Source organism: Lithobates pipiens, unplaced genomic scaffold (genome assembly GCF_037356315.1).
Source record: "Lithobates pipiens isolate NorthernLeopardFrog02 unplaced genomic scaffold, aLitPip1_a1.2 Scaffold_19, whole genome shotgun sequence".
In the NCBI taxonomy this organism is placed as follows: domain Eukaryota; kingdom Metazoa; phylum Chordata; class Amphibia; order Anura; family Ranidae; genus Lithobates; species Lithobates pipiens.
This window is the reverse complement of record NW_027507764.1, coordinates 412,050,892-412,075,846: the sequence shown is the minus strand read 5'-3', so window position 1 is coordinate 412,075,846 and position 24,955 is coordinate 412,050,892. Positions and strand designations below refer to the sequence as shown.

The 24,955-nt window shown below is 40.3% G+C and overlaps 1 protein-coding gene and 1 pseudogene across 23 annotated transcripts in view; both read right to left on the bottom strand.

Moving 5' to 3' along the window:
* EPB41L3 (erythrocyte membrane protein band 4.1 like 3) overlaps window positions 1–24,955 on the bottom strand; it is a 332,589-nt gene that overhangs the window by 212,883 nt on the left and 94,751 nt on the right. For 14 of the 23 annotated variants that reach the window (XM_077492497.1, XM_077492508.1, XM_077492510.1 and 11 more), the window contains exon 1: window positions 23,972–24,136. The exons of 2 other annotated variants lie outside the window; for them this stretch is intronic. The gene's annotated coding sequence lies outside the window, so the exon portion shown is untranslated. Of the gene's footprint in view, window positions 1–23,437; window positions 23,462–23,971; window positions 24,138–24,955 lie in introns of those variants that run through there. 7 more of the 23 variants (XM_077492489.1, XM_077492495.1, XM_077492499.1 and 4 more) reach the window with 2 other exon arrangements.
* On the bottom strand, window positions 15,195–20,810 carry LOC143998077 (small nuclear ribonucleoprotein G pseudogene; annotated as a pseudogene).

Below are 24,955 nucleotides of genomic sequence, written 5' to 3'. Positions count from 1 at the left end.
CTTACATCACCAAGTACAGAAGCAGGGATCACTGTGGCCTGGATGAGATAAGGGTGTCCGGGAACACTTTTTTTTGTAAACAGTGTTAGTGCAGACTAGGGGTGGAGGGACACTTGAACTCTGACACGGTCCAATTTTACCATTCCCAGTGTGAGTGCACTTTTAACTGAAAGCTGGTAGTTCACACATGTGAGATTATTGTAAGGAAAGTCACTTGTGTGTTCAATATATCACTAACGCATCAATTTTAAAGCAACACTGTCGCTTGTCTAAAAAATTCCAGTTAGCAGCTCTATGTAATAGAACCAGCTGAATACTTTACTCTCTGGCGGGCAGTGTCTGAAATCTTGGCTGTCTTACAGAACACCGCAGCTATCCAACACTTCTGGGTATGCTGGATAACAAGTCTCATACCAGGGGAATCCAACCCTCTCGGAAATGTTGGATTTTCAAGATTCATCAGTGAGCAGTTTCTCTTCAATATAGTGGATCAGTGCTGCAGGAGGCGGAAAAGCTTTCTAAAAATTATCTTCTTAGAGGAAGCATTATTTTAGCAACATAGTTGATTTAAAAGTAATGCAATACAAAAATCCATCTCATGGAGGTTAAATCTGTGCAGTTGAGCAACTAAAAATCTCCCATGATAACATTTATACAAAAAATAAAAATGACCAGAGTCTATGTAGCCTACTTATAGACTAGATAGATCCACCTAAACTGATGTTCCTCAAAAAAAATGCCTATCGGGGTTGATTTACAAAAACTGGAGAATGCAAAATCTGGTGTTGCTCTGCATAGAAACAAATCAGCTTCCAAGTTTTTTTCGTCAAAGCTTAATTGAATAAGCAGAAGTTAGAAGCCGATTGGCTACCATGCACAACTGCACCAGATTGTCCACTCTCCACTCTTAGTAAATCACCCCCTCTGTGTTCATGCACACATAGGCTATGAGAGGAGTCAAAGCTCCTTTTCCTGAACACAAAAGAATCGCATTCAGGAGAGGAGCTTTTGGGCATAAAAACCGCCAAACAAGTCTAAATGCTAGGGGTGACCGCTCACCAACCCGGTCCTCTGTGGCCAAGCCTAAGTGGCAAAATGTGTTAGGGGGCGTGGCTGGAGCAGCGCTGGCTGAGGCCACACATTATCACAGTACTGAGGTCCGGTTTTATTTAATTCCTGTTGTATTTACATGTTTGAATAGTGCACAGACTCCTGATCCAACTGTCTGAATCACCGGCAGGGAGATCATTCGTTCACCAGCTTTTTGAGTGGAGCTACAAGCCCTATGGACCATGCCTACATGCTAGGTGCATTTACACTTGAGTGTTTATTCATTAAAATAAAAAATTCTGGCCAATTACATAAAACGGCCAAACATTAAAAACGCAGCAAAACACGCCCCAAACACATTTGAAAAAAAAAAACAATTTTTTTTATGCTGATTTTCTGTCAGGAGAAACAGAATTTGCAATAAACCAGTGTTGATGTAGATTTTGGTTTACCACATTTAATTCCCCCCCCCCCCACATTTTTACACTCTCAAAACGTGGAAATAAAGCCAGTTGAGATTAGATTGCACTATTTTAGATCTATAGTATCTCACAAAAGTAAAGACAGCCCTCACATTTTTGTGAATATTTTTCACATGACAACACTAAAGAAATGACACACTGCTACAATGTAAAGTAGTGAGTGTACAGCTTGTATAACAGTGTAAATTAGCTGTCCGCTCAAAATAACGCAACACACAGCCATTAATGTCTAAGCCACTGGCAACAAAAGTGAGTACACCCCTAAATTAACACTGACAGGCTGACCGCCAACCCCTGCAGCAATGCTGGCAGCACTCATACATGCATTTCCCAAAGACAACCTCTGGATATGACGCTGAGCATGTGCACTCAACTTTTTTTGGCTGACCATGGTGAGACTTGTTCTGAGTGGAACCCGTCCTGTTAAACTGCTGTATGGTCTTGACCACCATGCTGCAGCTCAGTTTCAGGGTCTTGGCAATCTTCTTATATTCTAGGCCATCTTTATGTAGAGCAACAATTCTTTTTTTTCAGATCCTCAGAGTTCTTTGCCACGAGATGCCATGTAATCATGTTGAACTTCCAGTGACCAGTATGAGAGAGAGCGATAACACCAAATTTAACACACCTGCTGCCCATTCACACCTGATACCTTGTAACACTAACAAGTCACATGACAGGAGGAAAAATGGTTAATTGGGCCCAATTTGGACATTTTCACTTAGGGGTGTACTCATTTTTGTTGCCAGCGGTTTAGACATTGGCTGTGTGTGGAGTTATTGAGGGGGGCAGCAAATGTACACTGTTATACAAGTTGTACACTCCCTACTTTACATTGTAGCAAAGTGTAATTTCTTTAGTGTTGTCACATGAAAAGAATAATCAAATATTTACAAAAATGTGAGGGGTGCACTCACTTACGTCAGATACTGTATATGTATTTATTACGGGTTGCTTCCTACCCCTTCCCCATCTCAACAGTTGGCAGCAGAATGGAGGACAGAACTTCAACAGATCCTGCACCTCTCTGTGCAGCTGCAGCAGTCCTTGGTCTCGGGATTCAACAAACTGACAGTTGGTTCCGGCCCTCCTCTGGTCATGCTGCTTCCATGCTCCACCCCCAGCCCTTTGAGAGCAACCACAATGCTGATGCGGCCCATGATGAAACAGAGTTTGACACCCCTGGTATAAAGCCTCAAGGGACATCAGCTGTTCAGTGAAAAATAGCCAGTATGCAAGGAATACAAATATTGATATAAATTAAAGTGAATAATTGTTACAGGGAGCATAGCTGCTCATCTTTATAATCATACTCCAATACATTTCCATTAGGATCTTGCGTTTACTAAAAAAATAAATAAAATAAAAAAAGCTGCACCAGTGCAAATGAGTCAAATAGTTTTCGGATCTGGTTCCCCTTATATAGAAGACAATAAATTGGGGATCTTTATGAATAATAATTGTATTTTCTTACATTATTTAACACTATTACAAATGCTCTACTATGTGCCTAGGGACCACAGCTGTCATTAACATTCACCCCTTCTGCTATCACAAGTCTTGATCCCAAAAAGGCTTCCCAGACTATAATTAAACTTTCCATCTGCTGCTGCAAATACATTTCCCCTTGTTTTAACCCTGTGGGTATTTGAGATGGGCATACCACTACCACTGAAGGAGTTAAAATTCCATTACTGCAGGCAGACAAAATGTTCTACACATCTGCTCCTTATCATTTAAAGGTGGTAAAGAATGCCCTGGAGCATTCCTGACACTTGCTGGAGGTAGTAACTGACCCCCATTAGACAGCCCGTGCTAGGATATTTCATGTCACCCCCCCACCCCCTACACACACGGCCCTTTGCCTTATAAATTCACTGCTGTTTGCTACAATAAGCTTGTTCTGTGTAGCTATTTTTACTACAGTGTTTACTGCCGATTCATTGTGCCAAGAATGTCATCAAGTGTTTTCATAATCATCAACATGGACTTGTAGTAAAAAGGTGGAGACACTACGGCAATTTGGAAGTATTAAATAACAAAACATAACGCTAATTTATTGCAAAGTGCAAAACCAATGAATAAATTCAAACAAAACATTTTCTATTAGCAGCCTCTTTTGAAAGAAATAGCATAAAAGAAAGAAAGTTACATAAAACTTTATTACTGGAATATTTCAAGGGGGACCATGGTGGTCAGACAGCAGTTGAAAAGCCTGCAACACAAAGCCATATAAAGTAGCACAGACCTAAAAAAGGACAACTGCATCCTCTGTTCCAGTAATCTATCCACAAGAAGATAACTTGTTTGGTAAAGTAACATTTTTATGCAAGTTCTGACAGTGACCACATTATTGGGACATTGGAATACTAAATTCAGTCTGGTCACGACCATTTTGAACAATTCATTGACCATATTCTTGTAGGGCACCACATACAAAAACACTTACTGTACGTATATAACATAATTACTCATTTTGTTGTGCACAAACACTTACAACAAAAAGTGAAAAATTTTATTTTTTAATATCTGAAGGCTGTTCTACGAATCTAAAAAGACGACACGTGCATGGACTTTATTGGCTATAATAGAGGCATGATTCATTAAATCAGTCGTACAGTTCAAAACTGCTTTTTTATGCGTCCATATGCATGGGGTCTAACAGCTTACTAACACGTTATGTTTAGATTGGACAGCTGAGAGGCTGCCGATTCTCTGATGACAGTGCCTCTGTTGTGACTGTTGAAGATGCATTTCTTCACAATGCCTACAGCTACAAAGATAAATGAGACTTATCTTAAAAGCAGACATGTTAAACTTAAAGAAAAAAACAAACAAAAAACACTGGGATAATTTTAGTGAAATAAATCTCCAATGAGTCACATTACCACCACTATAGGCAGCATCCATTTAATTCCAGAAAAAAAAAAGGGGAGGTTATAGAGGCAATTACTATAAAAACAATTGCAACTTACACTTTATTTTAGAAAAGGGAGCCATAAAATATTCCCTGAAGTATTTATCTGCAAAGTTAAAAAAAAAAAAAAAGTGCAGCTTTTATCAACTGGAAAACGGCTTGGGGCCTTGTTCGATACAAATTCATAACTCACTGAGGACTGCAAAAAATGGCGTGAAAGAGCCCAATGTGGTCCCCAAAACATCAGTTTGACATGTCTTGTTTAAACAAGTTTTCTTAAAAAAAAAAAAGAAAAAAAAAAAAAGGAAGAATTAGATAAATGCACATTTTTCTGTCAGTGTATCTGTGTGCCTGTACATCTCGTATGGGCAGATACACTTACAGGGAGCATCAATGAACAGTGGAGCGCCGTGATAGTTCATTGAGAACTACAAGCCGACGCCCACAAAGGATGTCAGGACTTGTAGTTCATTCATAAACAGAGCTCTGTGTATGAATGACATGGCCGAATGGGCTTCTACTTGCCTTCCGTTTGCCCATTTGTCCAATTCTTCCAGCGTAAGCAAGAAGAAGAAGAAAAAAAAAAAAAAAAAAAAAAAAGGAGCTTCAAGTCAAATCTGGACAGTTTCACCTACCAGCATGGAGTGTAGGAAAAAACTGGAGTACCCGGTGGAAACCTGCGTAAGCACAAAGAAGAACATGCAAACTCCATGCAGATAGTGTCCTGACTGATTAGAAATTTAAATTTTAAACTTGTTCACCTCAAAACTACTGTTCTGCCCATGGAAGAGATTTAGTAGTATGAAAGGTAATCTGAATGGTATATTGTACCATGAAATTCTTTTCTTCTAATTGAAGATGACAAAGAAAGGGTTTAGTGTCATTTAGTTTTAGTAAGCGTGTGTATCCTTGCTAGTGACATCCATGCTTTGAGGAAACATGGCTTACATTTGTCTCCTCTTTTCTTGCCAGTAATGACGGACTTGGTTTTCTGCTCTGATGTAAAATGCGTTGTCCTTTGTATAGCACTTGATGAAAAAAAACAATTCATTGCAAATGGCCCAGACTACAGATCCGTTACAGTACTTGGTTTAACAACTATACTGAGACAAAGAGTTGCTCCAAGGCCTTTTCTAAGCCATTAAAGAGAAAAGTTGAGCTTTCCAACAACAAATAATAGAGTTGGAACACTGTTATACCATTAAAATCGTGACATGAAACCTGATAGCTTGTGGCTTTTTCAACTTGGCTGTCATCCTTAAATGGTTAAGTTGACTGCCACATTATTACCAGAGGAAAGAAAGGAGGCTAACTGCAAATACATCAGCGTAGCAAAGGACATCTGTCAGAAATATAGCTGAATTTTATATGTAACATCCTGGGAAAAAAAAAAAATAGAAAAACATAAGATCATAGGAACTGTGCCATGAGAACGTCTTACTGTGCCCTTTCCACATCTAGTCTGTAGCCCTCTCTGCACCTTCTACGACACCAAGGCTCTGCCTAGAGCTAAACTTCCTTCGCTACCAGATTTTATTTATATAATATATATATATATATATATATATATATATATATATATATATATATATATATATATATATATATATATATATATATATAATTTATTTAGTATTTATTTTTGCAAACCATGAAGGCGAAGTAACCGATTCCCTACCTTAGTCGGCTCTTTTAAAACCCCTTCCTGCGTTCAGTCTTTATATTAATGTTTCTCAACACCATGCCATATGCTGAGTACATAGAACATCGCCCTCCCTTTGACGGCTACCAGAATACAGTTTGTGCTGCCAAACCCCCACTCGCTAACTACACAACTCAGTAGCAATTAGTAGTTGGTTGGGGGACACATTGGCCATGAGTTGGTTGGCAAGCTATCAGCAATGTGCAGGAGTGTGTGGAATCGGTGGCACCTGGATCTCTACAAGAGCGCAAAGTTACACACTTTCACCACCTGCCAGACACCTTTTTCTTTATTTTCTGTAGGCTGTTTCTAGTTTCATTTCTTTTGAGGAAGCTTTAGGCTGGGTTCACACATATGTGATGTGGGAACCAGCACAATTCCTGTGTGGGTTCCTGCATTGCATCGAACTTTCAGGCAGTTCACACTGCTCTCTGCATACCGCTGCGGGTGTCAAAAGAAAGTTAAAGACACCCCCAAATTGGTTCGCAGAACGCAGTGGGAACTGTGGAATCGACCCGTGTGGGTGTGAATACCCATGTGCTCTGGATCCAGTGTAGACCAAAAAAGAGTCCTGCACCATTTTGGTGTGGATGAGATGTGATTTCAACCATACACAGTGTATGGCTGAACTCACAGCACACAGGCATCGCATGAGATGTGCAATGCAGTGCGAATCACATGTGATGTCTGATATCAGATATGTGTATACCCAGCCATAAACCACAATGTTCCCTTATGTTTTTGTAACCCTTGAGGAATAGCTTCACCCTTCAGAACAACTGAGTGGCCAGCAGTAGTATTCCATTGCCTAATTAGTCAACCATTACGTCTTAGACCCTTTGGGAGTTTCTTCAATAACAAAGTAGAACGAAGGGCAATTTTTCACAATTTGGCTAGAATAAGGAAGGGTTTATAACCCACTGAGGAGATTTTTCTTCACTTCTGTCACATAGCCGAATAGGAAATGAGAGGTAATCCCTCAAAATATTGGAATCCTGGGGTGTCAACAAGGTCACCAGAACTCACAAGATGATTTCACCATTTTTTATTTATTTTTCTGTTCTGGGGTTTTGGATTTTATTTCAATTTCCATGGCAACTTTTAAAAAGACAAATAGAGAGGGTGAATCGCTCTTATAGGTGCACTGACCGCAATAAAACCCTGACAGGTGTTCTCCACTGTATCCAAAAAAAAAAAAAGTATCCCTTCAGTTGTACTTTAAAGGGTCCCGTGTTAAAAGCCATTGTAGTTAAATGCCAATATTTTTTTTCTTGTCATGGATATGTGGCTATCATATGACTGTATTTTAAAGAAAAACATAATTCATTTAATTTGAAAGAAAACCTCATTCATTAGAAAAGTAACTGGCGTTGTGTCGCTTAAAATCACCATTACTCCCTACCTGCAACCACTGATGACCAGTCCACAGACCTGAGCTATCGAATGTGGAGGTGGAAAAAGATTCTGTCTAAACTCCAGCCAAATTGACCCTAGTATGTATGTTACATGCGAGACAGTAACTTTAGACTGTAAGCTGCCCGGTGTAGGGACGAATGTGAATGTGCAGTAGAGCGCAATATACATTGCTATAATAAATATAAAAACAAAAACACAAAGGGTAACTGAGAAAACATGATAGATTTAGGTCGTGTGAATGTCTATAACCACTTGCCGACTGTAGAACGTACATATAACGCGGCAAGATCTATGTACTAGGTACATAATCCGGCACTTCCGGGTAGTGGGCGCACACACACACGCGCCTCCGGCAACTCAGCTGTGCTGTGATTATACACAGCAGATGCCGATCAGTGGGTGCCGGCCAATGGATGACCACCGATTGTCCAGAAAGCACACAGGACAGGGCTCTGCCTATGTAAACAAGGCAGAGCTCTGTCCTATCAGCATGACCACATGGTTAAAGTGGTACTTGTCATTAGATCTGGAGCCAAACTCCAGCTCACACTTTAGAAGCAGTTACAGCAAACTATTTCCTTTTAGGATAAAAGTTTTACATAAACAAAAAAATGGATCATCGTAAGCACCGTCAGTGTTAAATGGTTTGTCTCAGCTCTGCAAATGAATACATCTAAAAGAGAATGTGTTTTTTTTTTGTTTTTTTTGAAAAGAAAACCCCCCCCATCAGCCTTTCTAGCAGGATATCCAGATGAAAATAGAAGAAAGCCTAAAAAAGAAAACAAATGCAGCCATCACATCTAAGAATTGGTAAGCTGCAAAATAAATAAAATGTTTGTTTTTGGGTTTAATACTGCTTTAAAGAGGAGCAGCATTTTCACCCTAGGTTAGAAAGTATTTTAGACTTACAGAACACCTTCCCCTCCCCTATCTTCATAAACATAGAATTGAGGTGTTCTGTAGTTGACACAAAGATTGGAAGGGTGGAAAACATTGCTGGAAATGACAGTGCAACATGGTTATCTCAGTGAATTTCTGACAAGACCAACAGTTTTTTTTTTTTTTCAAACAAATGACATTTAATTGCCTTACAAACCAAAAAAAGGAAAAAACAAAAACAAACAAAAAAAAACAAAAAACAAACAAAAAAAAAAAACATTGTGCATACACTTTAAGTCCCCTTTCACACTGAGGCGCTTTGCAGGCGCTATAGCGTTAAAAATAGCACTTGCAAAGCGCCCTGAAACAGCGGCTCCATTTCACACTGGAGCAGTGCACTGGCAGAGTGTCAGAAAAAGTCCTGCCTGCAACTTCTTTGGCGCGCATTAGGAGCGGTGAACTCACCACTCTTAAAGCACCCCTGCTGATTGAAATCAATGGATGGTGCCAACGAACAAGCGCCGCTGTAGCATCGATTTGCGGGCAGTTTTAACTCCTTTTTGGCCACTAGCAGGGGTTAAAAGTGCCCCCGCTAACGGCTGAGTAGCCGGCGGTAAACCGCCGCTAAAAATAGCGTTGTTTTACCGCCGACACCCAGGCGGCTCAGTGTGAAAGGGCTCTAAACATGATGGTGAAACAAAGGACAGTATCAGGACTCCTTTCAAATTTGCTTACCTAAGCTTATGCTCATATGGTTATTCCACAAATACAGGACTGAAGGTAGGGCAATTAAACAACATATTTAACTTACAGTACACAAAGCTCTGCTTTAAACTATAACTAAAAAGGTAAAAAAAATGCTTTAGATTTGCATACTTCCCGTTTTGGCTATAGGACAGGAAGTGAAGGTATAGCTCCCCGATACAACACAGATGGCCAAAAAAAAAAAAAAACCTGACAGGGGTTATAACCCTCCCTTACTCCATCGAAAATGAAAAAATAAATAGTTTGGTTGTAGCTTCATATTAATTTTAATGCCATTAAATTCACCATCTTTGTCATTACCTTGCACAGACGTCCATGTTATCTAATCTGCCCTATCGTTCAGTTTATTTTCTGTCATGTGGGAACTGTAGAGGTTTTGTGGGTAATTAAGGTTCAGTCATGGTCAAGAAACTTGACAGCACATCATTCTTTTGCTTCAGATTAAATCCTACAGAATCTTTGCAAACAATCAATGGATACGCCAACAGACAACCATGAAAACGAACACAATTATGATAGCTGTACCAAGGACAGAAGGAAAAGACAATATATGGATTAGACTCCGTCTACTGAACACTTTAAAAATAATGCAAAATTCTAAAAGACCAACAAAATAAACCTGGCACAAACCTGGGCAGTTCAAGTAAAGTATACAAATAAAAGTAAATTATATAAGAAGAAGTTGTCCGCATTTAAAATCAGAAATCAAAATTAAAAACGGTAGATCCAGAGATATACAGATGTGGACAAACTTGTTGGTACCCTTAAGGCTGGGTTCGTTCACATACTGTATATACTCGAGTATAAGCCAACCCGAATATAAGCCGAGGCACCTAATTTTACCACAAAATAAATTAGAAAAACTCATTGACGCGGGTATAAGCCTACAGTGGGAAATGCGGCAGCTACTGGTAAATTTTCAGGATGCGGTGTGGCACAGACAAAGAGGCTGCCGGCATCACTGCGCACATCAATGCAGCCTCACTGTGCCCATCACCGCAGCCTCACCATGCCCATCATTGTAGCCTCACTGTGCCCATCACCGGAGCCTCACCGGAGATGCCCGCTGTGCAATACAGGTACTGAGCTCAGTGTGAAATGTTTAGCCACGCTGTGACAAAAGTCCCACCCTCCTCCTAGACCAGCTCGTGTGATAGACGCAGTGTTCTGTCTAACACACGAGCTGGTCTAGGGGGAGGGTGAGACTTGTCACAGAGCGGCCGAAAGTTTCAGAGTCAGCTCCGAGGCCAGAGGTCTACCTCTGTATAAGGGAGGGAGAGAGGAGAGGGGAGCACTGCAGCCACAGCTAAAAGCGGCTCCAGGGCGAGCAACCTAATGTCTGGTATCCCTGCCTTCACTCGAGTATAAGCCGAGGGGAGGGGGGGGGGGGTGTTTCAGGCTAAAAAATAGGCTGAAAAACTTGGCTTATATTCTAGTATATGCGAATTGGATGCCATTCAATTTGCATGGCAGACGGTTGTGACCAGCTCTCAATGGAGCCAGTTCACACAGGTTCAGAAGGGTCCTGTGCATCTCTGGGTCAGATTCAAGTGCAAATGTAGGCAAAAATCCGTGTATGTGGCCGCACATATGAGAACCCAGCCTTAAGCTCCTTGAAACAATGATTCAGTCTTCCTGAAAAGTGATAGGCTTAAAAACAATGGTCTTGTGCATACCTGCATATGCCTTTGGTAGGTCAGAATAAAGCTGAGAAAGTGTGACAAAATAAAGTTATTGCTTAGTCTACAAAATGTCCAGGACAGATTTATTGGTACCTCTAGAAAAAATAAAAAAATAAAAATACACATAATTGGATAACAGTCATATTTGAAATGGTTTTATGTAATTAGTATCACAAGTCTTCAATTTTGTAATCAGTCAGTCTGCTGTTTGGTATTATCGTGTGCACCATAGTGTAATGGACCATAGAAAGCAAAAAAAAAAAAAGTGTGAGTTATCTGAGGAGATCAGAAAGAAAATTATAGACCAACATGTCAAAAGGTAAAGACTATAAACCTATGTCCAAAGAAGCTTGATGTTCCCGTAATTACAGCTGTAAGTATTATTAGGAGTTTTAAAGGGTCCATGGGAGAGAAGTCAACCTCCCTGAAAGGATAGAGTGAAAGGAATACAAGGAGGCCAGGAAAACTTCAAAGAGATACAAGCTGAACCCCAAGGTCAAGGTACATTAATGTCTCTGGATGTATAACTCCTTCACATTAGGCTCCATGTACACCTGGCTTAAAAAAAGTATGTTCTCTTGAAAGTAAAAAACGCTCAAATAGAGCATTTTTTGTACCAAATGTAGACGAGTTTAGAAGAGTTTTGTGTTTTTTCTGCCAGTGAGCTCCAATCAGAAATGTGAACCAGGAGGCTTTTTTTTTTCCTCTAAATTTTGAGCTCAGAATATGCCTATAAACGTCCTAATGTGCATGGACACATAGGACAACATTGAGTAGCTTATACAGAACACAAAATTCCTGTGGAAGCAATGTTTAAGCTAGTGTGCATGGAGCCTTAGAGCAACAGTAGGTTCCAAGGAAGAAGGCTAAGAAGGGATCCACTGTTGAAAGAAAAACAAAAAAGCCAGACAGGAATTTGCTAAAATGCATACCGACAAGCCACAATGCTTTTGGGAGAATGTCCCTTTAACTGAGGAGTCAAGACTGGAGCTTTCTGGCAAGTCACAACTGCTCTATGTTCTCATATAAAGACAAAACTTTCAAAGAAAACACTGAACTTGCTGTGAAACATGGAGGAAGTTTGGTTCTGTTTTGGGGCTGCATTGATGTGTCTGGCACAAGGTGCATTGAAACCGTTGAGGGCACAATGCAATTTTAGGAACATCAAGGATTTCTGGAGTGAAACAGAGCCCAATATAAAAAAGCCCTGTCTCAGTCAAAGGTCATGGGTTCTCCAAAGTTACAATGACCAAACCCACAGCTAAAGCTACCCAAGAATAGTGAATAACAAACCATTTGACTAGCCTGAAGTAGCCTAAACATTTGACTACAGCAAGTCCCCGACATATGAACATTCAACATGTCCAATCAAGCATGTCCAACCCTGTAAAGCTGCGTACATGCTCAACTTTTTTTTCATTCATTCCAGCGGGCTGAATGAAAAAGACTGACAGATCGCCGTAGCAACACAATGTTGGCGCAGCAATCTCCCCCGCTGTGCCTTTGTGTTCTGACAACACACTGCAAGTGCGGATCTTTGTTGGACTTATGAACAATTTGGACAGGTAGGGGACTTGCTGTATTCTGAAGTAGCCTTCTTTGAGTCTGTATCTGAATCATATGGAACATCTTTGGTAAGAGCTGAATCAATAAAAAAAAACTTCAAATCTGAGACAGCTGATACAATTTGCTGAAGAAGGGTTGACTAAACTACATGTTGGCAGGATCAGTTTCACTGAGAACTACAAAAATCACTTGTTTGCAGTGATTGCTTCTAAACATAGCGCAACAAAATAATATATTAAAAGAGAAGTATGGCCAATGTTTTTCTTGTCCATACTTCTCTTCTGGGTCACAGTAGTGCACTCACTTTCTCTCTCATGTGACCCAGAGTCACTTAATAGCAGGCTAAAGCTTGCTGTCAGCTCGATGTAAGAGTCGGTCCAGGTGCTTTAAGGATCCGGACCATATTGTGGGGACCCACCCACAATGATTGGAAGCTGGCTCTCAGTGGGTGATTGAAAGCCAAAGCCAGCTGCACCCACCCCCTTACCAGTCAGGCACTCCAGTGAATGCTGGTGGGGCAGAGCAGAAGCAGTGACTGATAGTCGCCTCTCTTTACTTGTAACTGATCAAGAACTGAGCAATCAGGTTTCCACTTTCCTGAGCCTTAAAAGGCCTGTTTATAGAGTTCAGTAGCTCAAACTGGAATGTGCAAAAAAAAAAAAGAAAAAAAGTGAATGAGTCAGAGGAGCAATTCATCCCTTACTGAACAACTTGGTCTAAAGTTTCAATGGGAGGCAGCCTGCCCCAAGGGAGAGGATTTTTTATCCTATAATATATAAAACGTGTACAAAACCAATATATATCCTTTTTAATTCTGACATGTGCCCTCTTCATTCATGTGAACTATAATTTTTTTTTAAATTACAAACTAAAGTCATGCTGATATTTTAGCTTTAAAATGTGTGTAAAGCAAGCTATGGTTTGTAGTTCTGCACTGGTTTACTATTTCTATGGAGTGATGAGCTAAACCAACGGTCTCCAAACTGGAGCCTGGGTGCTGGATGCTGCCCTTTCTTGTCTTTATTCAGAACTTGAGGCAATGTTTCTCCTACTGATGTGAAATACTATCTATCAAGGAACCCCTAGCAATCCTCTGGAGGAACCATTGGATCTCGCAAACCCCTTGTTGACAAAGGCTGGTCTAGAGCACATTTCATCCCTGACCCCCCCTTTGTGACTCATGATTTGTTGGTAAAGCTGCCCATTGTAACAATGGGCAAAAAAGTGATTCATGAGAGAGAACAGGAGTCAACTCTTAAGCCTGGTACACACAAAGATTATCGGATGAATGATCATCCCTTTTTTGTTTGTGTTTTTTGCAAGGTAGTCGCTAGATCGAAAATGAAGAGGTTACTAAAGTTACGAAAATTTTCGTACAACAGAATAAAAATTTGGAAGTGATGCAATATATTGCATTCAAGGATGGAAAATATACTTTAGTGAAAATCGTACGACCTGGTATCGTACGAGAAAAAAGTTTGGGTTTGGTTTGTCCTTACGAAAAATTTTGGATGAACTGTGGTGACCTAAAACTAAACAAATTATGTTAAAAACAAAAAAAACACACATACACTTTTCAGAAATGCACTAATTCTGCCATCATAATAAAAGCTTCATGATGAAATCTCGATTACATGGAGAAAGGCGAGTTACTCCATAGGTCAAAGCATTGAGATTGACGTGTGTGCAAGATTGCGTTTCATGGCATTACAGAGTGAATGTGTTCTTGGATGAAAAAAAAAAAGTTGTATTTCATTAAATGTCAGTTCTATTCTTCTGAAAGGTTATGTAAGGAATGAAAGACAACCTACAAATCAGATTTCAATTTCATTCCTGAAATTTAACAAAATCAATTATGTGTGGGAACAGAAATTACAGCAAAAAGCCTTGAATATATCTATGGAATTCAAAGGAAATGGATTCCTCTAATATGCAACTGAATTCATCATTTAGCTACCTGCTCCCAGTCATTCACAAAATATAAAAGATATACGAGAAGCGAAACAGTATTTACATTCTTCCTAAGGGTTTAAATAAAATTGTTTTACAAATGCTCTTTGCAGACAGCCTCCGGATTTCAGAAATATTACACACAATTTATGGCACATAAAAACTTACTGTACTTCTTTGGTACCTAATTTCTATAGCAAAGTACAAGTAAATCATTAAAGCGTTTGTCAACCCAACAAAAAATAAAATAAAAAGAAGAATTCATATACTGGTCCCTTAAAGCAGATTACATAGCACAGCATTTAAAAATGTGCAGTTTAACATGCATGCAAAAAGGTTCTAGTAACAAAAGGGTAAAATTCTAAAGCGCTGAACTAACGCCTGTGTCCCTTGTGTAGCTTCTTGGATTCTAGGTTCTGGATGTAGACCTTAACTTCTATCCAAGTCCACAATAAGCCTTGTGCTTAGACCCAGCCCATCTGCTCCCAGTCACTCAACTGCCAAGCCAGTGAGGGAAATGATATAGACTGGAGCAGACATAATCTGGAGCATTAGCTTGTTCAACTTCAGCTTTGAAAATTAAAGCTGGAAGCCAACTGTGTCTGCCCCAGTCTTAGTAAATCCTCCCACCGTGTCTAGTACAGGTACAAACAGCTAAACTGGAGTTTTGGCTTATTACAGGCTTAGCCTGAAAAAAAAAAAAAAAAAAAAAGAAGGATTCAATAGGATGACTAATTGGAGGGTTGAAATCATGAGGTTAGGCCCGTCATATCCTAATACTATACTCATTCCAAAGCATCCAACATAAATTATGCTGTTCCCTCGTATGACCACCATGCCAATATTTTGATGCCCACTTGGTGACACTATTGTGCATTTATCTACCACAAGATTCATGAATGAATCAATATCTCAAAGTATTGCCTGAACAGGTTTCCCTCCGTTTAAAAACCTTAAAAAGATACATTTTTGTCCATGAACTTCTTTAGCTCAGGCAGGTGTGCTTTGAGGCGAAGCCGTTCCCTCAAACTGCCCCAATCACACAACGTTCTCAGCAAACGGTGCAGCGAGCCGAAGCAAAAAGTAGCCACCACAACTATGGACTGGCAAACTGAAATACATTAATTTAATAGCTTGGATTTCAACACAATTAAAGAAAATGTCCATGAAACTGACCATCTTCAAATATTTTAACCTTCAGTGGGGTAACACTGAGTATTCATCCCCTAGTATCCATGGAACAGCATTGCCATCATAAAAATATCTGCATCAGCTGCATTTTTTTTTTTTTTTTTAAACATGTCAACCTTTGGATTGTAAGCTTTTACAAGCAGGGTTCTCCAGCCAATCTTAACACGAGTTGAAATTCAGCTGGACTGCCTCCCTTTAATTTTATAATGTGCTGCGCAAACTGCTGAAGCTATACGATTCCTTAATAAAAGAATGTTGCCTTTAAAGAAAAAAAAAATAACTGCAGTAGAACGGTGCTATTCAGCTACTGTCCCTCCTGATGTTTTATGGGTCTAAAATTCTATATAGGCATTAAAGTGGAGCTATAGGCAAAATTAGAAATAACATGATGCAGTCTGTCACCAGCATGAACACAGCCATTTATGTTCTTCTAAGTTATCTTTGTAACCTAGTTTTATGAACCGTTGGTCCTGTCAGTAGATCCATTAAACTTCCAATTTCTTAGCAAAAGTGGCTGCTTCAAGGGTTGGGACAAACTATTTAACATAGTCCGTGGGGTGCTTAAAAATGGTCGATTTTTATTTTTCCCCAAGAGAGAGTTTAATTTGTGCTTTAAAATTTGTGTTTCTTCTACCTAAATTCTCTTTTAAGCTACCAGTTTAAATCTAATCTGTCCCGCAGGGTGACAATGCTGCTTACTTACTCTGTTGGATGTTGTTGCCTTTTAGAGGACATGGAAAAAGTATTTGGTCTACTAGAGCAGTGGCCATCAACTCTGTCCTCAGGGCCCACTAACAGGGCAGATATTATGCATTACCTTGGGGAGATGCAGACTAGAATACAGCAATCATTGAGCAGCAAATTATATCACCTGTGACGTATTTCAGCCCTTTTAGGGTTGATGACCACTGTACTAGAGGAATCAGCAGGTAGCATGAGACTGTTACAAGGGTTGTAGAAGAACAAAAATGCTGCTTTTTGTAAGAGAGACTGCATAACATACAGGTGGTCTCCGAGTTACAAACATCTGACTCACAAACTCCCCCTACTTACAAAGGGTGGGAGACAACAGGAAGCGAGGGGAAATTTCCCCCTAGGAAGGGAAATTCACTCCTTTAGGAGTTTTAATGGGAAAAAGGTGTCTCCACTGAAGTTTTATCACCAAGCCTTGTTCCCCCAACAACCCCACATTTTCACAATTCAATTGTCATAGGGACAGAAATTGAGGTGAAATCTTCTGAACAGGGACATAGACAGCAAAACCAAAATGTTACAGGGGTGTTAACCCTTCCACATGCTATCCACAAATTGTATACAAGTACCTGTTGCAACTTACAAATTCAACTCAGAGTTCTACCCAAAAGTGTAACTTCCACTTTAAGCACTCCTCGTCCGACATGCCACATTTGGCATGTCATTTTTTTGGGGGGGGGGGGGGGGGGTGGAGGGAGGGTGTATCCTCTTTTTGTAAGACTTCCTGTCCCACTTCCCATCGTCGGACACCTCCTCTCATCCTAGGCGGCCCCTCCCTGCCAGCAATCAGGTCAGCTGGCCAGTAGGAGAGCACAGCACGCGCCCAGCTCGTGAAGCCGTAAGCTGTCACAGCTGGGTGCCCACAATTACCATGACGGCACCGGGGGGAGAGCAGCTAGCCTCTGGGCGGCAGCATCGCTGGACCATGGGGCAGGTAAGTGTCAGTTTAGTTAAAGTCAGCAGCTATGCTTTTTGTAGCTGCTGACTTAACTAAAAAACGTGTGGAAGTCCGCTTTATGAACAACCCTATAGACCCCATCTTGTTTGTAACCCGGGGACTGCCTGTATATCATTTTAGATTTTGCCCATAGTTCCACTATTATCATCACATATTAGTGTATTGGAGCTCTCTGCAGCTCAAACATTTTTGACAGAGTTGGCACAGCAAGTGAAATATTGAGAGTTTGCTTGTTAATTACTTTATCAAGGAATACTATAGACAGCATCTGACAAACTTTTAGTTCCACTCTTAGGAAAGGTTTTAAATCTAGCTACAGCTAAAGAGCATTTTCCTAGGGAGAACCTAGAGGCAAATTATAATAGCATTGGCCATACAATGAGCAAATTTTGGCTGGTTCCTGATGAGCTGGCCAAACTTCACTTTGTGGGTGGCCTTGTCGTTACCCTCCAGCCCAACATCCGGCTGAAAAACTGTAGGACTGTCATCTACAAAAGCAGCTGCATCCAAATCAGATGCACCCGTAATTTTTCCCTAACTGCAAAAACTGATGACTAATCTGGCCAACTATTGCCTAATCTCCTAATTAGATAAAGGACATAAAGTTCTAGTCTAAAATATTGGCTTCTCAGGTTTACACTCTTCTTCCAACATCGGTCAGAGTAGACCAAGTCAGGTTTATACCTAATCAATTATTTCTATAAATTTAATAAGATACTTAAAGCTGGACACAAGGCAGAAATGTTTTCCCCTGTTGTTGCTCTCGCTTTCCTACCATGAGCAGATATGTACTCATTTTGTTTCCTTGTGACTTTAAGAGAAGATGAATGTGCATTTTTGAATCACTGGATTTCATTCTCATTTTTTTCCGCTTTGTAGGATAAGTCTTGTAACTTCCCCACTGTAGTTCAGCAAGCAGGGATGAAGACACATCTCTGCTTGCTGAAAAAGTAGTGTGTGGTCTCTGGAGTCTCAGACTCCTGGTCTGAACAGCCCACTGGTGATACATCTTCCAATGACAGGCCTGCTCCACCCACATGGCTGCCGTGACCGCCATTTCCTTAGGCATTGCGTGAAACCAGACCCTTTGGGTCTGGGATGGATTTGGGGGGCCCTATGCCATTTATTTATTTTTTAAATTTGGTTTGGGGTTACCCTTAATATTCATACCAGAACCAAAGGGCCTGGTAATGGACTGGGGGGGAACCATGCCATTTTTTTTTTTCAATGAGTTTTATCTATATTGCTGAAACCCGAAAATTCATTACAGACGCAAGCAGTTTTAATAGACTTTTTTCCCCCTTTAGAAATGTAATTTTGCTGTGGTACTGTTCTAAACATGGGGAAACTGTGCCACTTTACAGGCATACAATAGACACCCCCCAGACATGATATTTAAAGGAATATTTCATTTTTATTGTTTCACTTTAAGCATTATTAAAATCACTGCTCCCTAAAAAAACTGCCATTTTTAAAACGTTGACTTGCATTGATACATGTCCCCTGGGGGGACCCTGGTCCCCAAATACTTTTTATGACAATAACTTAATTTAAGCCTTTAAAATTGGCACTTTTGATTTTTCATGTTCGTGTCTCATAGACTAACAGTGTGCGCGTCCAAATAAATCTTCCCACCATCAGAACACTATAGCACAGAGGGAGAGATTCCCCCAGCCACCTCAAATGTGCGGAAGAGGGAAAAAGATTAAAAAATGTTTTTTTTTTTGTTCAACCTGCTGGTTGAATGAAAACAAAAAAATATTAATGTATGGTCAGCTTTAGTATCAAACCAAGAGGGACAACACCCCAACACCACAGAACCAAAGAGAACCCAACCATTGAAATGCATATATGTGGACTATTTTAGCTGACAAAAAAAAATTTAATTCAGCAATTTTTTTTGCCCTTTATACATACTTTCCACACAACACAGCAAGCAATATGACAAAAGTATTCATGAATGACACTTCCTGTCGTCTGCTTACTGTTCTTGTTATATACCACATAAATAAGGTTCCCCTTGTACTCTCTTCTCCTCTTGTAAGTTAAATAAACAACTTCTTCTGTCTTCCGATGCCTGAAAACATGTTAATATTGACAACAAATTGCAAAGCAACCAAGTCTGATTGGCTGACAGCAAATAACCTTCCACAACTGGTCTAATTGATTTGTGGCAGGAAATTAGAGGAAGATAACTTCAGACAGTGGTACAGGCAGTATTGTTAAAGCACAAGTAACCAGTTTTGTAGACATAGGTGTGCACAGCCTATTGCATTAGGGTGTGCACCCCAAAGCTCAAACACATATGTGTGCGTGCACGTGTACATATTCTGATAGTGTCCACAGAGCAGTGGGCAGTGTCAATAGGGCAGATTGGTGTCAGTAGGGAAGTGGACTGTCTTTTTTAATCTTTTTTTTTACAGTTTTATTTTTTTTACAATATTTTTAGGAGCTACTTTAGGGGGACTTGGTGAAATACCAGGGGTCTGAATCAGTGCCACATAGGATGATTAGGGTGTGCCCAGGCACACCCTGTGTGCACGCCTATGTTTGTAGACATATCCAATAGCCCCTCCTGAAGGTCCATACCGCAGCAACTGATGCTTTGCATTGCGGTGCAGCAACTTTAACACAAAATGCTGAGTTCGACAGGTGGCATCGCCTGCCAAACTCTCCAATGTAAATGAATAGGGCAATGCTGCAAACTCAAGCCAAATGCTCGATTCATGGTTGTAGCACACTCTCTTAATGCAAAAATCACCACCATGGGGGCGGGGGGGGGGGGGTGGGGGGGGGGTTAGTTAACACTGCTGCTAGTGTGAAAGGAGCAATATTGTATAGCTAAAAGGGATTTATTTTATTTTATTATTTAAACAGAGTGATGAGGGGTCAGTTTTTTTTTTTTTACTGCTGTCTGGGTCCCAATTAGGTAGATTCACCCTGTCTAATTGTCCTGACCACCAATGCAAGCATGAATAAAAGTGGAATTGCCACCAGAACAGGATGAGTGGGGAAATCTTTCAATGGGGACACTTGTTCTGTCTAAAAGGAGATTTATTTCCCAATAGAGAGCTCTGCTCCAACTTCCTGCCTGTTTAAAATACAGGCCAGGAAGAGTTGGGGAAATCTCCCTGAGAAAAATATAAAAAGAAAAAAAAAAGGGAAGAATAAGAAGAAGAAAAAAAACAAACAAAAAAAACATCCTGACAGCAGTTTTAATTCACCCCTACTCAATCCAAAATAAAAAATAAATAAATAAGGGTTAGGCTTTAGGAATATCATGTAAAATGTTTCAATTCCCTAGATTACTCATAACACTTTATTCAAGGACCAGAGATGACTAAGATGTAGAATCAAGGAAAAAAAAAATAAAAAAAATAAAAAAAAAAAGAAGAAGGGGGGGGGGGTTATCTTTACATAAAAAGACATACTAAAAATTATTACTTCGAAGATTGTTCTCTTGAAGCAATCTCCAAGTCCCCAGTGACTTTGGAGACATGTTGACCGAGCAATTTAGGCATTTTAGTTCAGTCCAGCATAAAAGGTAAGATGTAATCCTTTTTAGAAAAACAGCTTGCTGCATGGGCCAACCTGAGACAAGTCATATTCACTTAATTAGTGATGTGAAATCATACAGAAGATCCAGACATTCACTGAGGACCCCACCCTTATCTCCCCGTGCTGTAATGTCGTCATAGGGTATGTCTCAGCTGGGACCACGCCATTATTGCAAACTGCAGAGCATCATATGAATTGAGAAGATCGCCAGATGATGCCAGATCACAACCTTTATGTGAAATACAAAATAAAACATAACTTGCACATTATAAATTACTAAAAAAACAAAAACAAAAAAAAAAACACAACATGAAAAAAACATATAAAAAACAAAGACTAGACCATGGCATATTCTACAAAGGGTGTGGCCAACACAACACCGAGCCCAGAATTATAACAAACTCACATCCTACTAAACCCTGCAAACTTCTACAATAAATGTATAAAACATGAAAGTCATTACCAAAAAAATAAAATAAAATAATAATAATAATAATAATATGGAGCTTGATAACTAAATCTGTAGGTTAAGCATCGAGTCTGCTTTATTTTAGGATTATACTTTTTACCAAACAAATATAAAACATTGTACACAAGATTATGTAATTGTTTGTAAATAAAATGAAGCTTTTCTTTCATTATATACAAATATTTCAGATCACAAAAATCTAATAAAAAGGATAAAAACTATGCATCTTTTGTACAAAATGCTAAACACAAGTAAGAAAGAAAACCCCACTATGGAGCTGAATGAGTTAAAGTAGGCGGATGGTACCATGACTACACACAAAAGATAATGAAAAACTAATAAAAGGATAAAGAATGCACAAAAGGCTAACCACAAGTAAGAAAAGCCCTGCTATGGTGCTGAATGAGTTAAAGTAGACTGACAATCCCATGAGTACACAATACATAACAAAAACCTAAAGAAAATAATAAAGTATTCCTCTTTTGCACAAAGTAAGAAAAGCCCTGCTATGGTGCTGAATGAGTTAAAGTGGGCTGATGGTCCCAAGAGCACACAAGAGATGAGGAGGGGCTGCAAAGGTCACCAGAAATGAGGGTATGCTTCATGGATCAACCCCGGCTGATAGAGCTTTATGTCACATCATGCTACAGGGCAACACAATCTGTCTGAGCACAGTGCTATGCAGTGCACAAAACTTGGAGCCCACCATCAGCAAACACTACAAAAAAGGATGAATCACTGCAAAACGCACATCTGTTACAGTATTCAGCTACAAGGTTAACACAAAAAAAGATCTGCTGCCAAATGTGCATGACCACATCCACATCATACACATGTAAAAACAATGTTCAATAGGAAGTGTAAGAAAAACAAAACTGCTGCAAACAGTGGCATCATCACATCAACATAATACAAATGTAAAACAATGTTATATATATATATATATATATATATATATATATATATATATATATATATATATATATATATATATATATATATATATATATATATATACACACACATATACACATACACACACACATATATAAATTTATTTATTTATTTATTTTTAAGTAGAACTAAATTCAAAGTAGAATTATGTTATAGTGAGCATCAAGAAGTGCTATTTGTGCCTAAGCAATTCCATCAAAAATTTACATTTTGTCTTGAATTTGACCTAGAAAGTGTGATTTGACATTACCGTTACATAGTTAGACACACAAAGTAAAAACTACTGCCAAAAATTATTACATATACAATGTTTAATATTTACAAGTTATAAAAAGCTGCCAAATTAATAAAAGAAATCAACATTAGTTAAAATAAATAGATAAAAAAAAGCTACCAAAATTATTAAAAAGAAACAAAAATACAAATATTAAATATTTACTAATTTAAAAAGAAAAAACTATTACCAAAATGATTTAAATCATTTAAAAATACACAAATAGGTCAACAATGTTTAATATTTTGAAGTATAAAAAGGAAATGACTGCTACCATTTGTGCAGTAGCAAATTAACATTATACAAAAAAAAAAAAAGGTAAAAAAATAAAGAATTTACCAAGACTGGGGCAGACCGAATCTGGGCAAGCTGTGTGCGATAACCAATCAGCTTCTAGCTTTAGCTTGTTCGGCTAATCTTTGAACATGAAAGCTAGAAGCTGATTGGTTGCAATGCACAGCTGCTCCAGTCTTCCTAAACCTGTAATGATTCAATAATATTACAAAGTAAAGCACTGCTGCCAAGTTTATACACCCAAATCAACATTATTCAATGTTTAATATTTAGAAACAAAAGTAACCATCTATGCAAACATGGACTGCAGTGAAGTGTATAGCAGATGAAGAATAAATTGTGGAAACATTAGAAATGATGATGTGTGGATGGTGGGATTGTATTAGTTGGGATCAGAGATGGTAAAGCTGGACTGAGTGCAAACTTTGACAGCTCACCCCCACACCCCATTCAGTGATGGCCTCCTAGGACAGCCCAGGGAATAGTCATTAAATCCAGAAGAAGTCTGGAAACAAGAGCCCTTTGCATTGCTGGGAGTCCAGCTGTGCCTAATGAAAGCCATATGTCCTGTACTCACTCAGTCAGCAGATCTAGGAGGACACAATGACACAGAGCTGGATGTTTGGAGGTGAGGATGCCAGAGCTGGAGAGGGAGCGCTGGCACTGCAGAGGTCCACATCTCCAATTTACTGGCTCACCACACCCACCGCATTGCAGAAACCAGGGGCTGAGGATGATCACCAGCTACAGAGGGCTCACTGACCCCCCCAGGGAGTGGGCAGACCCCCGATCACCCCCCAGGCAGGACAGGGAATGAAGTTGCAGCATTTCCCTTCATTGATCCCCCCGCACTGCACCTCTAATGGGATTTATTAGATACCACGATGAGCCCCCCTTCCCTGGAAAGCGATCACCCCCCCAGGCAGCAGACGCAGCACTGATCATGCAGTAAGCCCCCCTCCCAGGCACACAGGCACCGATCCGCTACCCCACAGAGGGCAGCAATGGCGCTTACGGGAGGAGATCTCTAGGTGCTGCAATATGGCATGCATTAGATGGCAGCCCGAATGTCCTCTGCAGATCGGGGCATGCAGGCTGAGGCTTGGCATACCTTGGTGTCGGCACAGCCGGGTGATGTCGCTGAGATCGGGTCACAAGGGTGTCAGTTGCACAGGACGAGCCGCCCGGCCCAGCACACAGCAGCTGCAGCAGCGCCGGCTCCCCCTTCCCCGCTATACGCACCCTCGGTACTGAGCGCCGGAGCCAATGGCAGCGATGACAGGGCAATGAAGCGGCCCCGCCCACTGGACGGGGAGCCCACCAATGACTGCAGTGACAGGGTGCAATCAGGCGAGGTATCCCTCTAGGACTGGCACTCTATGCTGAGGTCGGAGCTATCCGGTTTACTGCATTAAAGAAATTCTGCCGTCTAATAGATCCTACAAGACACTTTACTGGGCTTCATTATAGATAGCATCAGTCCTGATCAATGCAATTGTGGGGATCAATGCCCAATGACTAGAGTGATCACTGCATTAATGCAATGGTGGGGATCAGACCCCAATGACTGGGGGGGGGGGAATCTCTGCAATGGTGGGGGATCAATACCCAATGACTAGAGTGATCACTGCATCAATGCAATGGTGGGGATCAGTCCCCAATGACTGGTGGGGATCTCTGCAATGGTGGGGATCAATACCCAATGACTGGAGTGATCACTGCATCAATGCAATGGTGGGGATCAGTCCCCAATGACTGGTGGGGATCTCTGCAATGGTGGGGATCAATACCCAATGACTGGAGTGATCACTGCATCAAAGCAATGGTGGGGATCAGTCCCCAATGACTAGAGTGATCACTGCATCAATCCAATGGTGGGGGATCAGTCCCCAATGACTGGCAGGGGATCTCTGCAAAAGTGGGGCTCAATACCCAATGACTGGCATGATCACTGTATCAACGCAATTGTGGGGATCAATACCCAATGACTGGCATGATCACTGCATCAATGCAATGGTGGGGATCAGACCCCAATGCCTAAAGTGATCACTGCATCAATGCAATGGTGGGGATCAGACCCCAATGACTGGGGTGA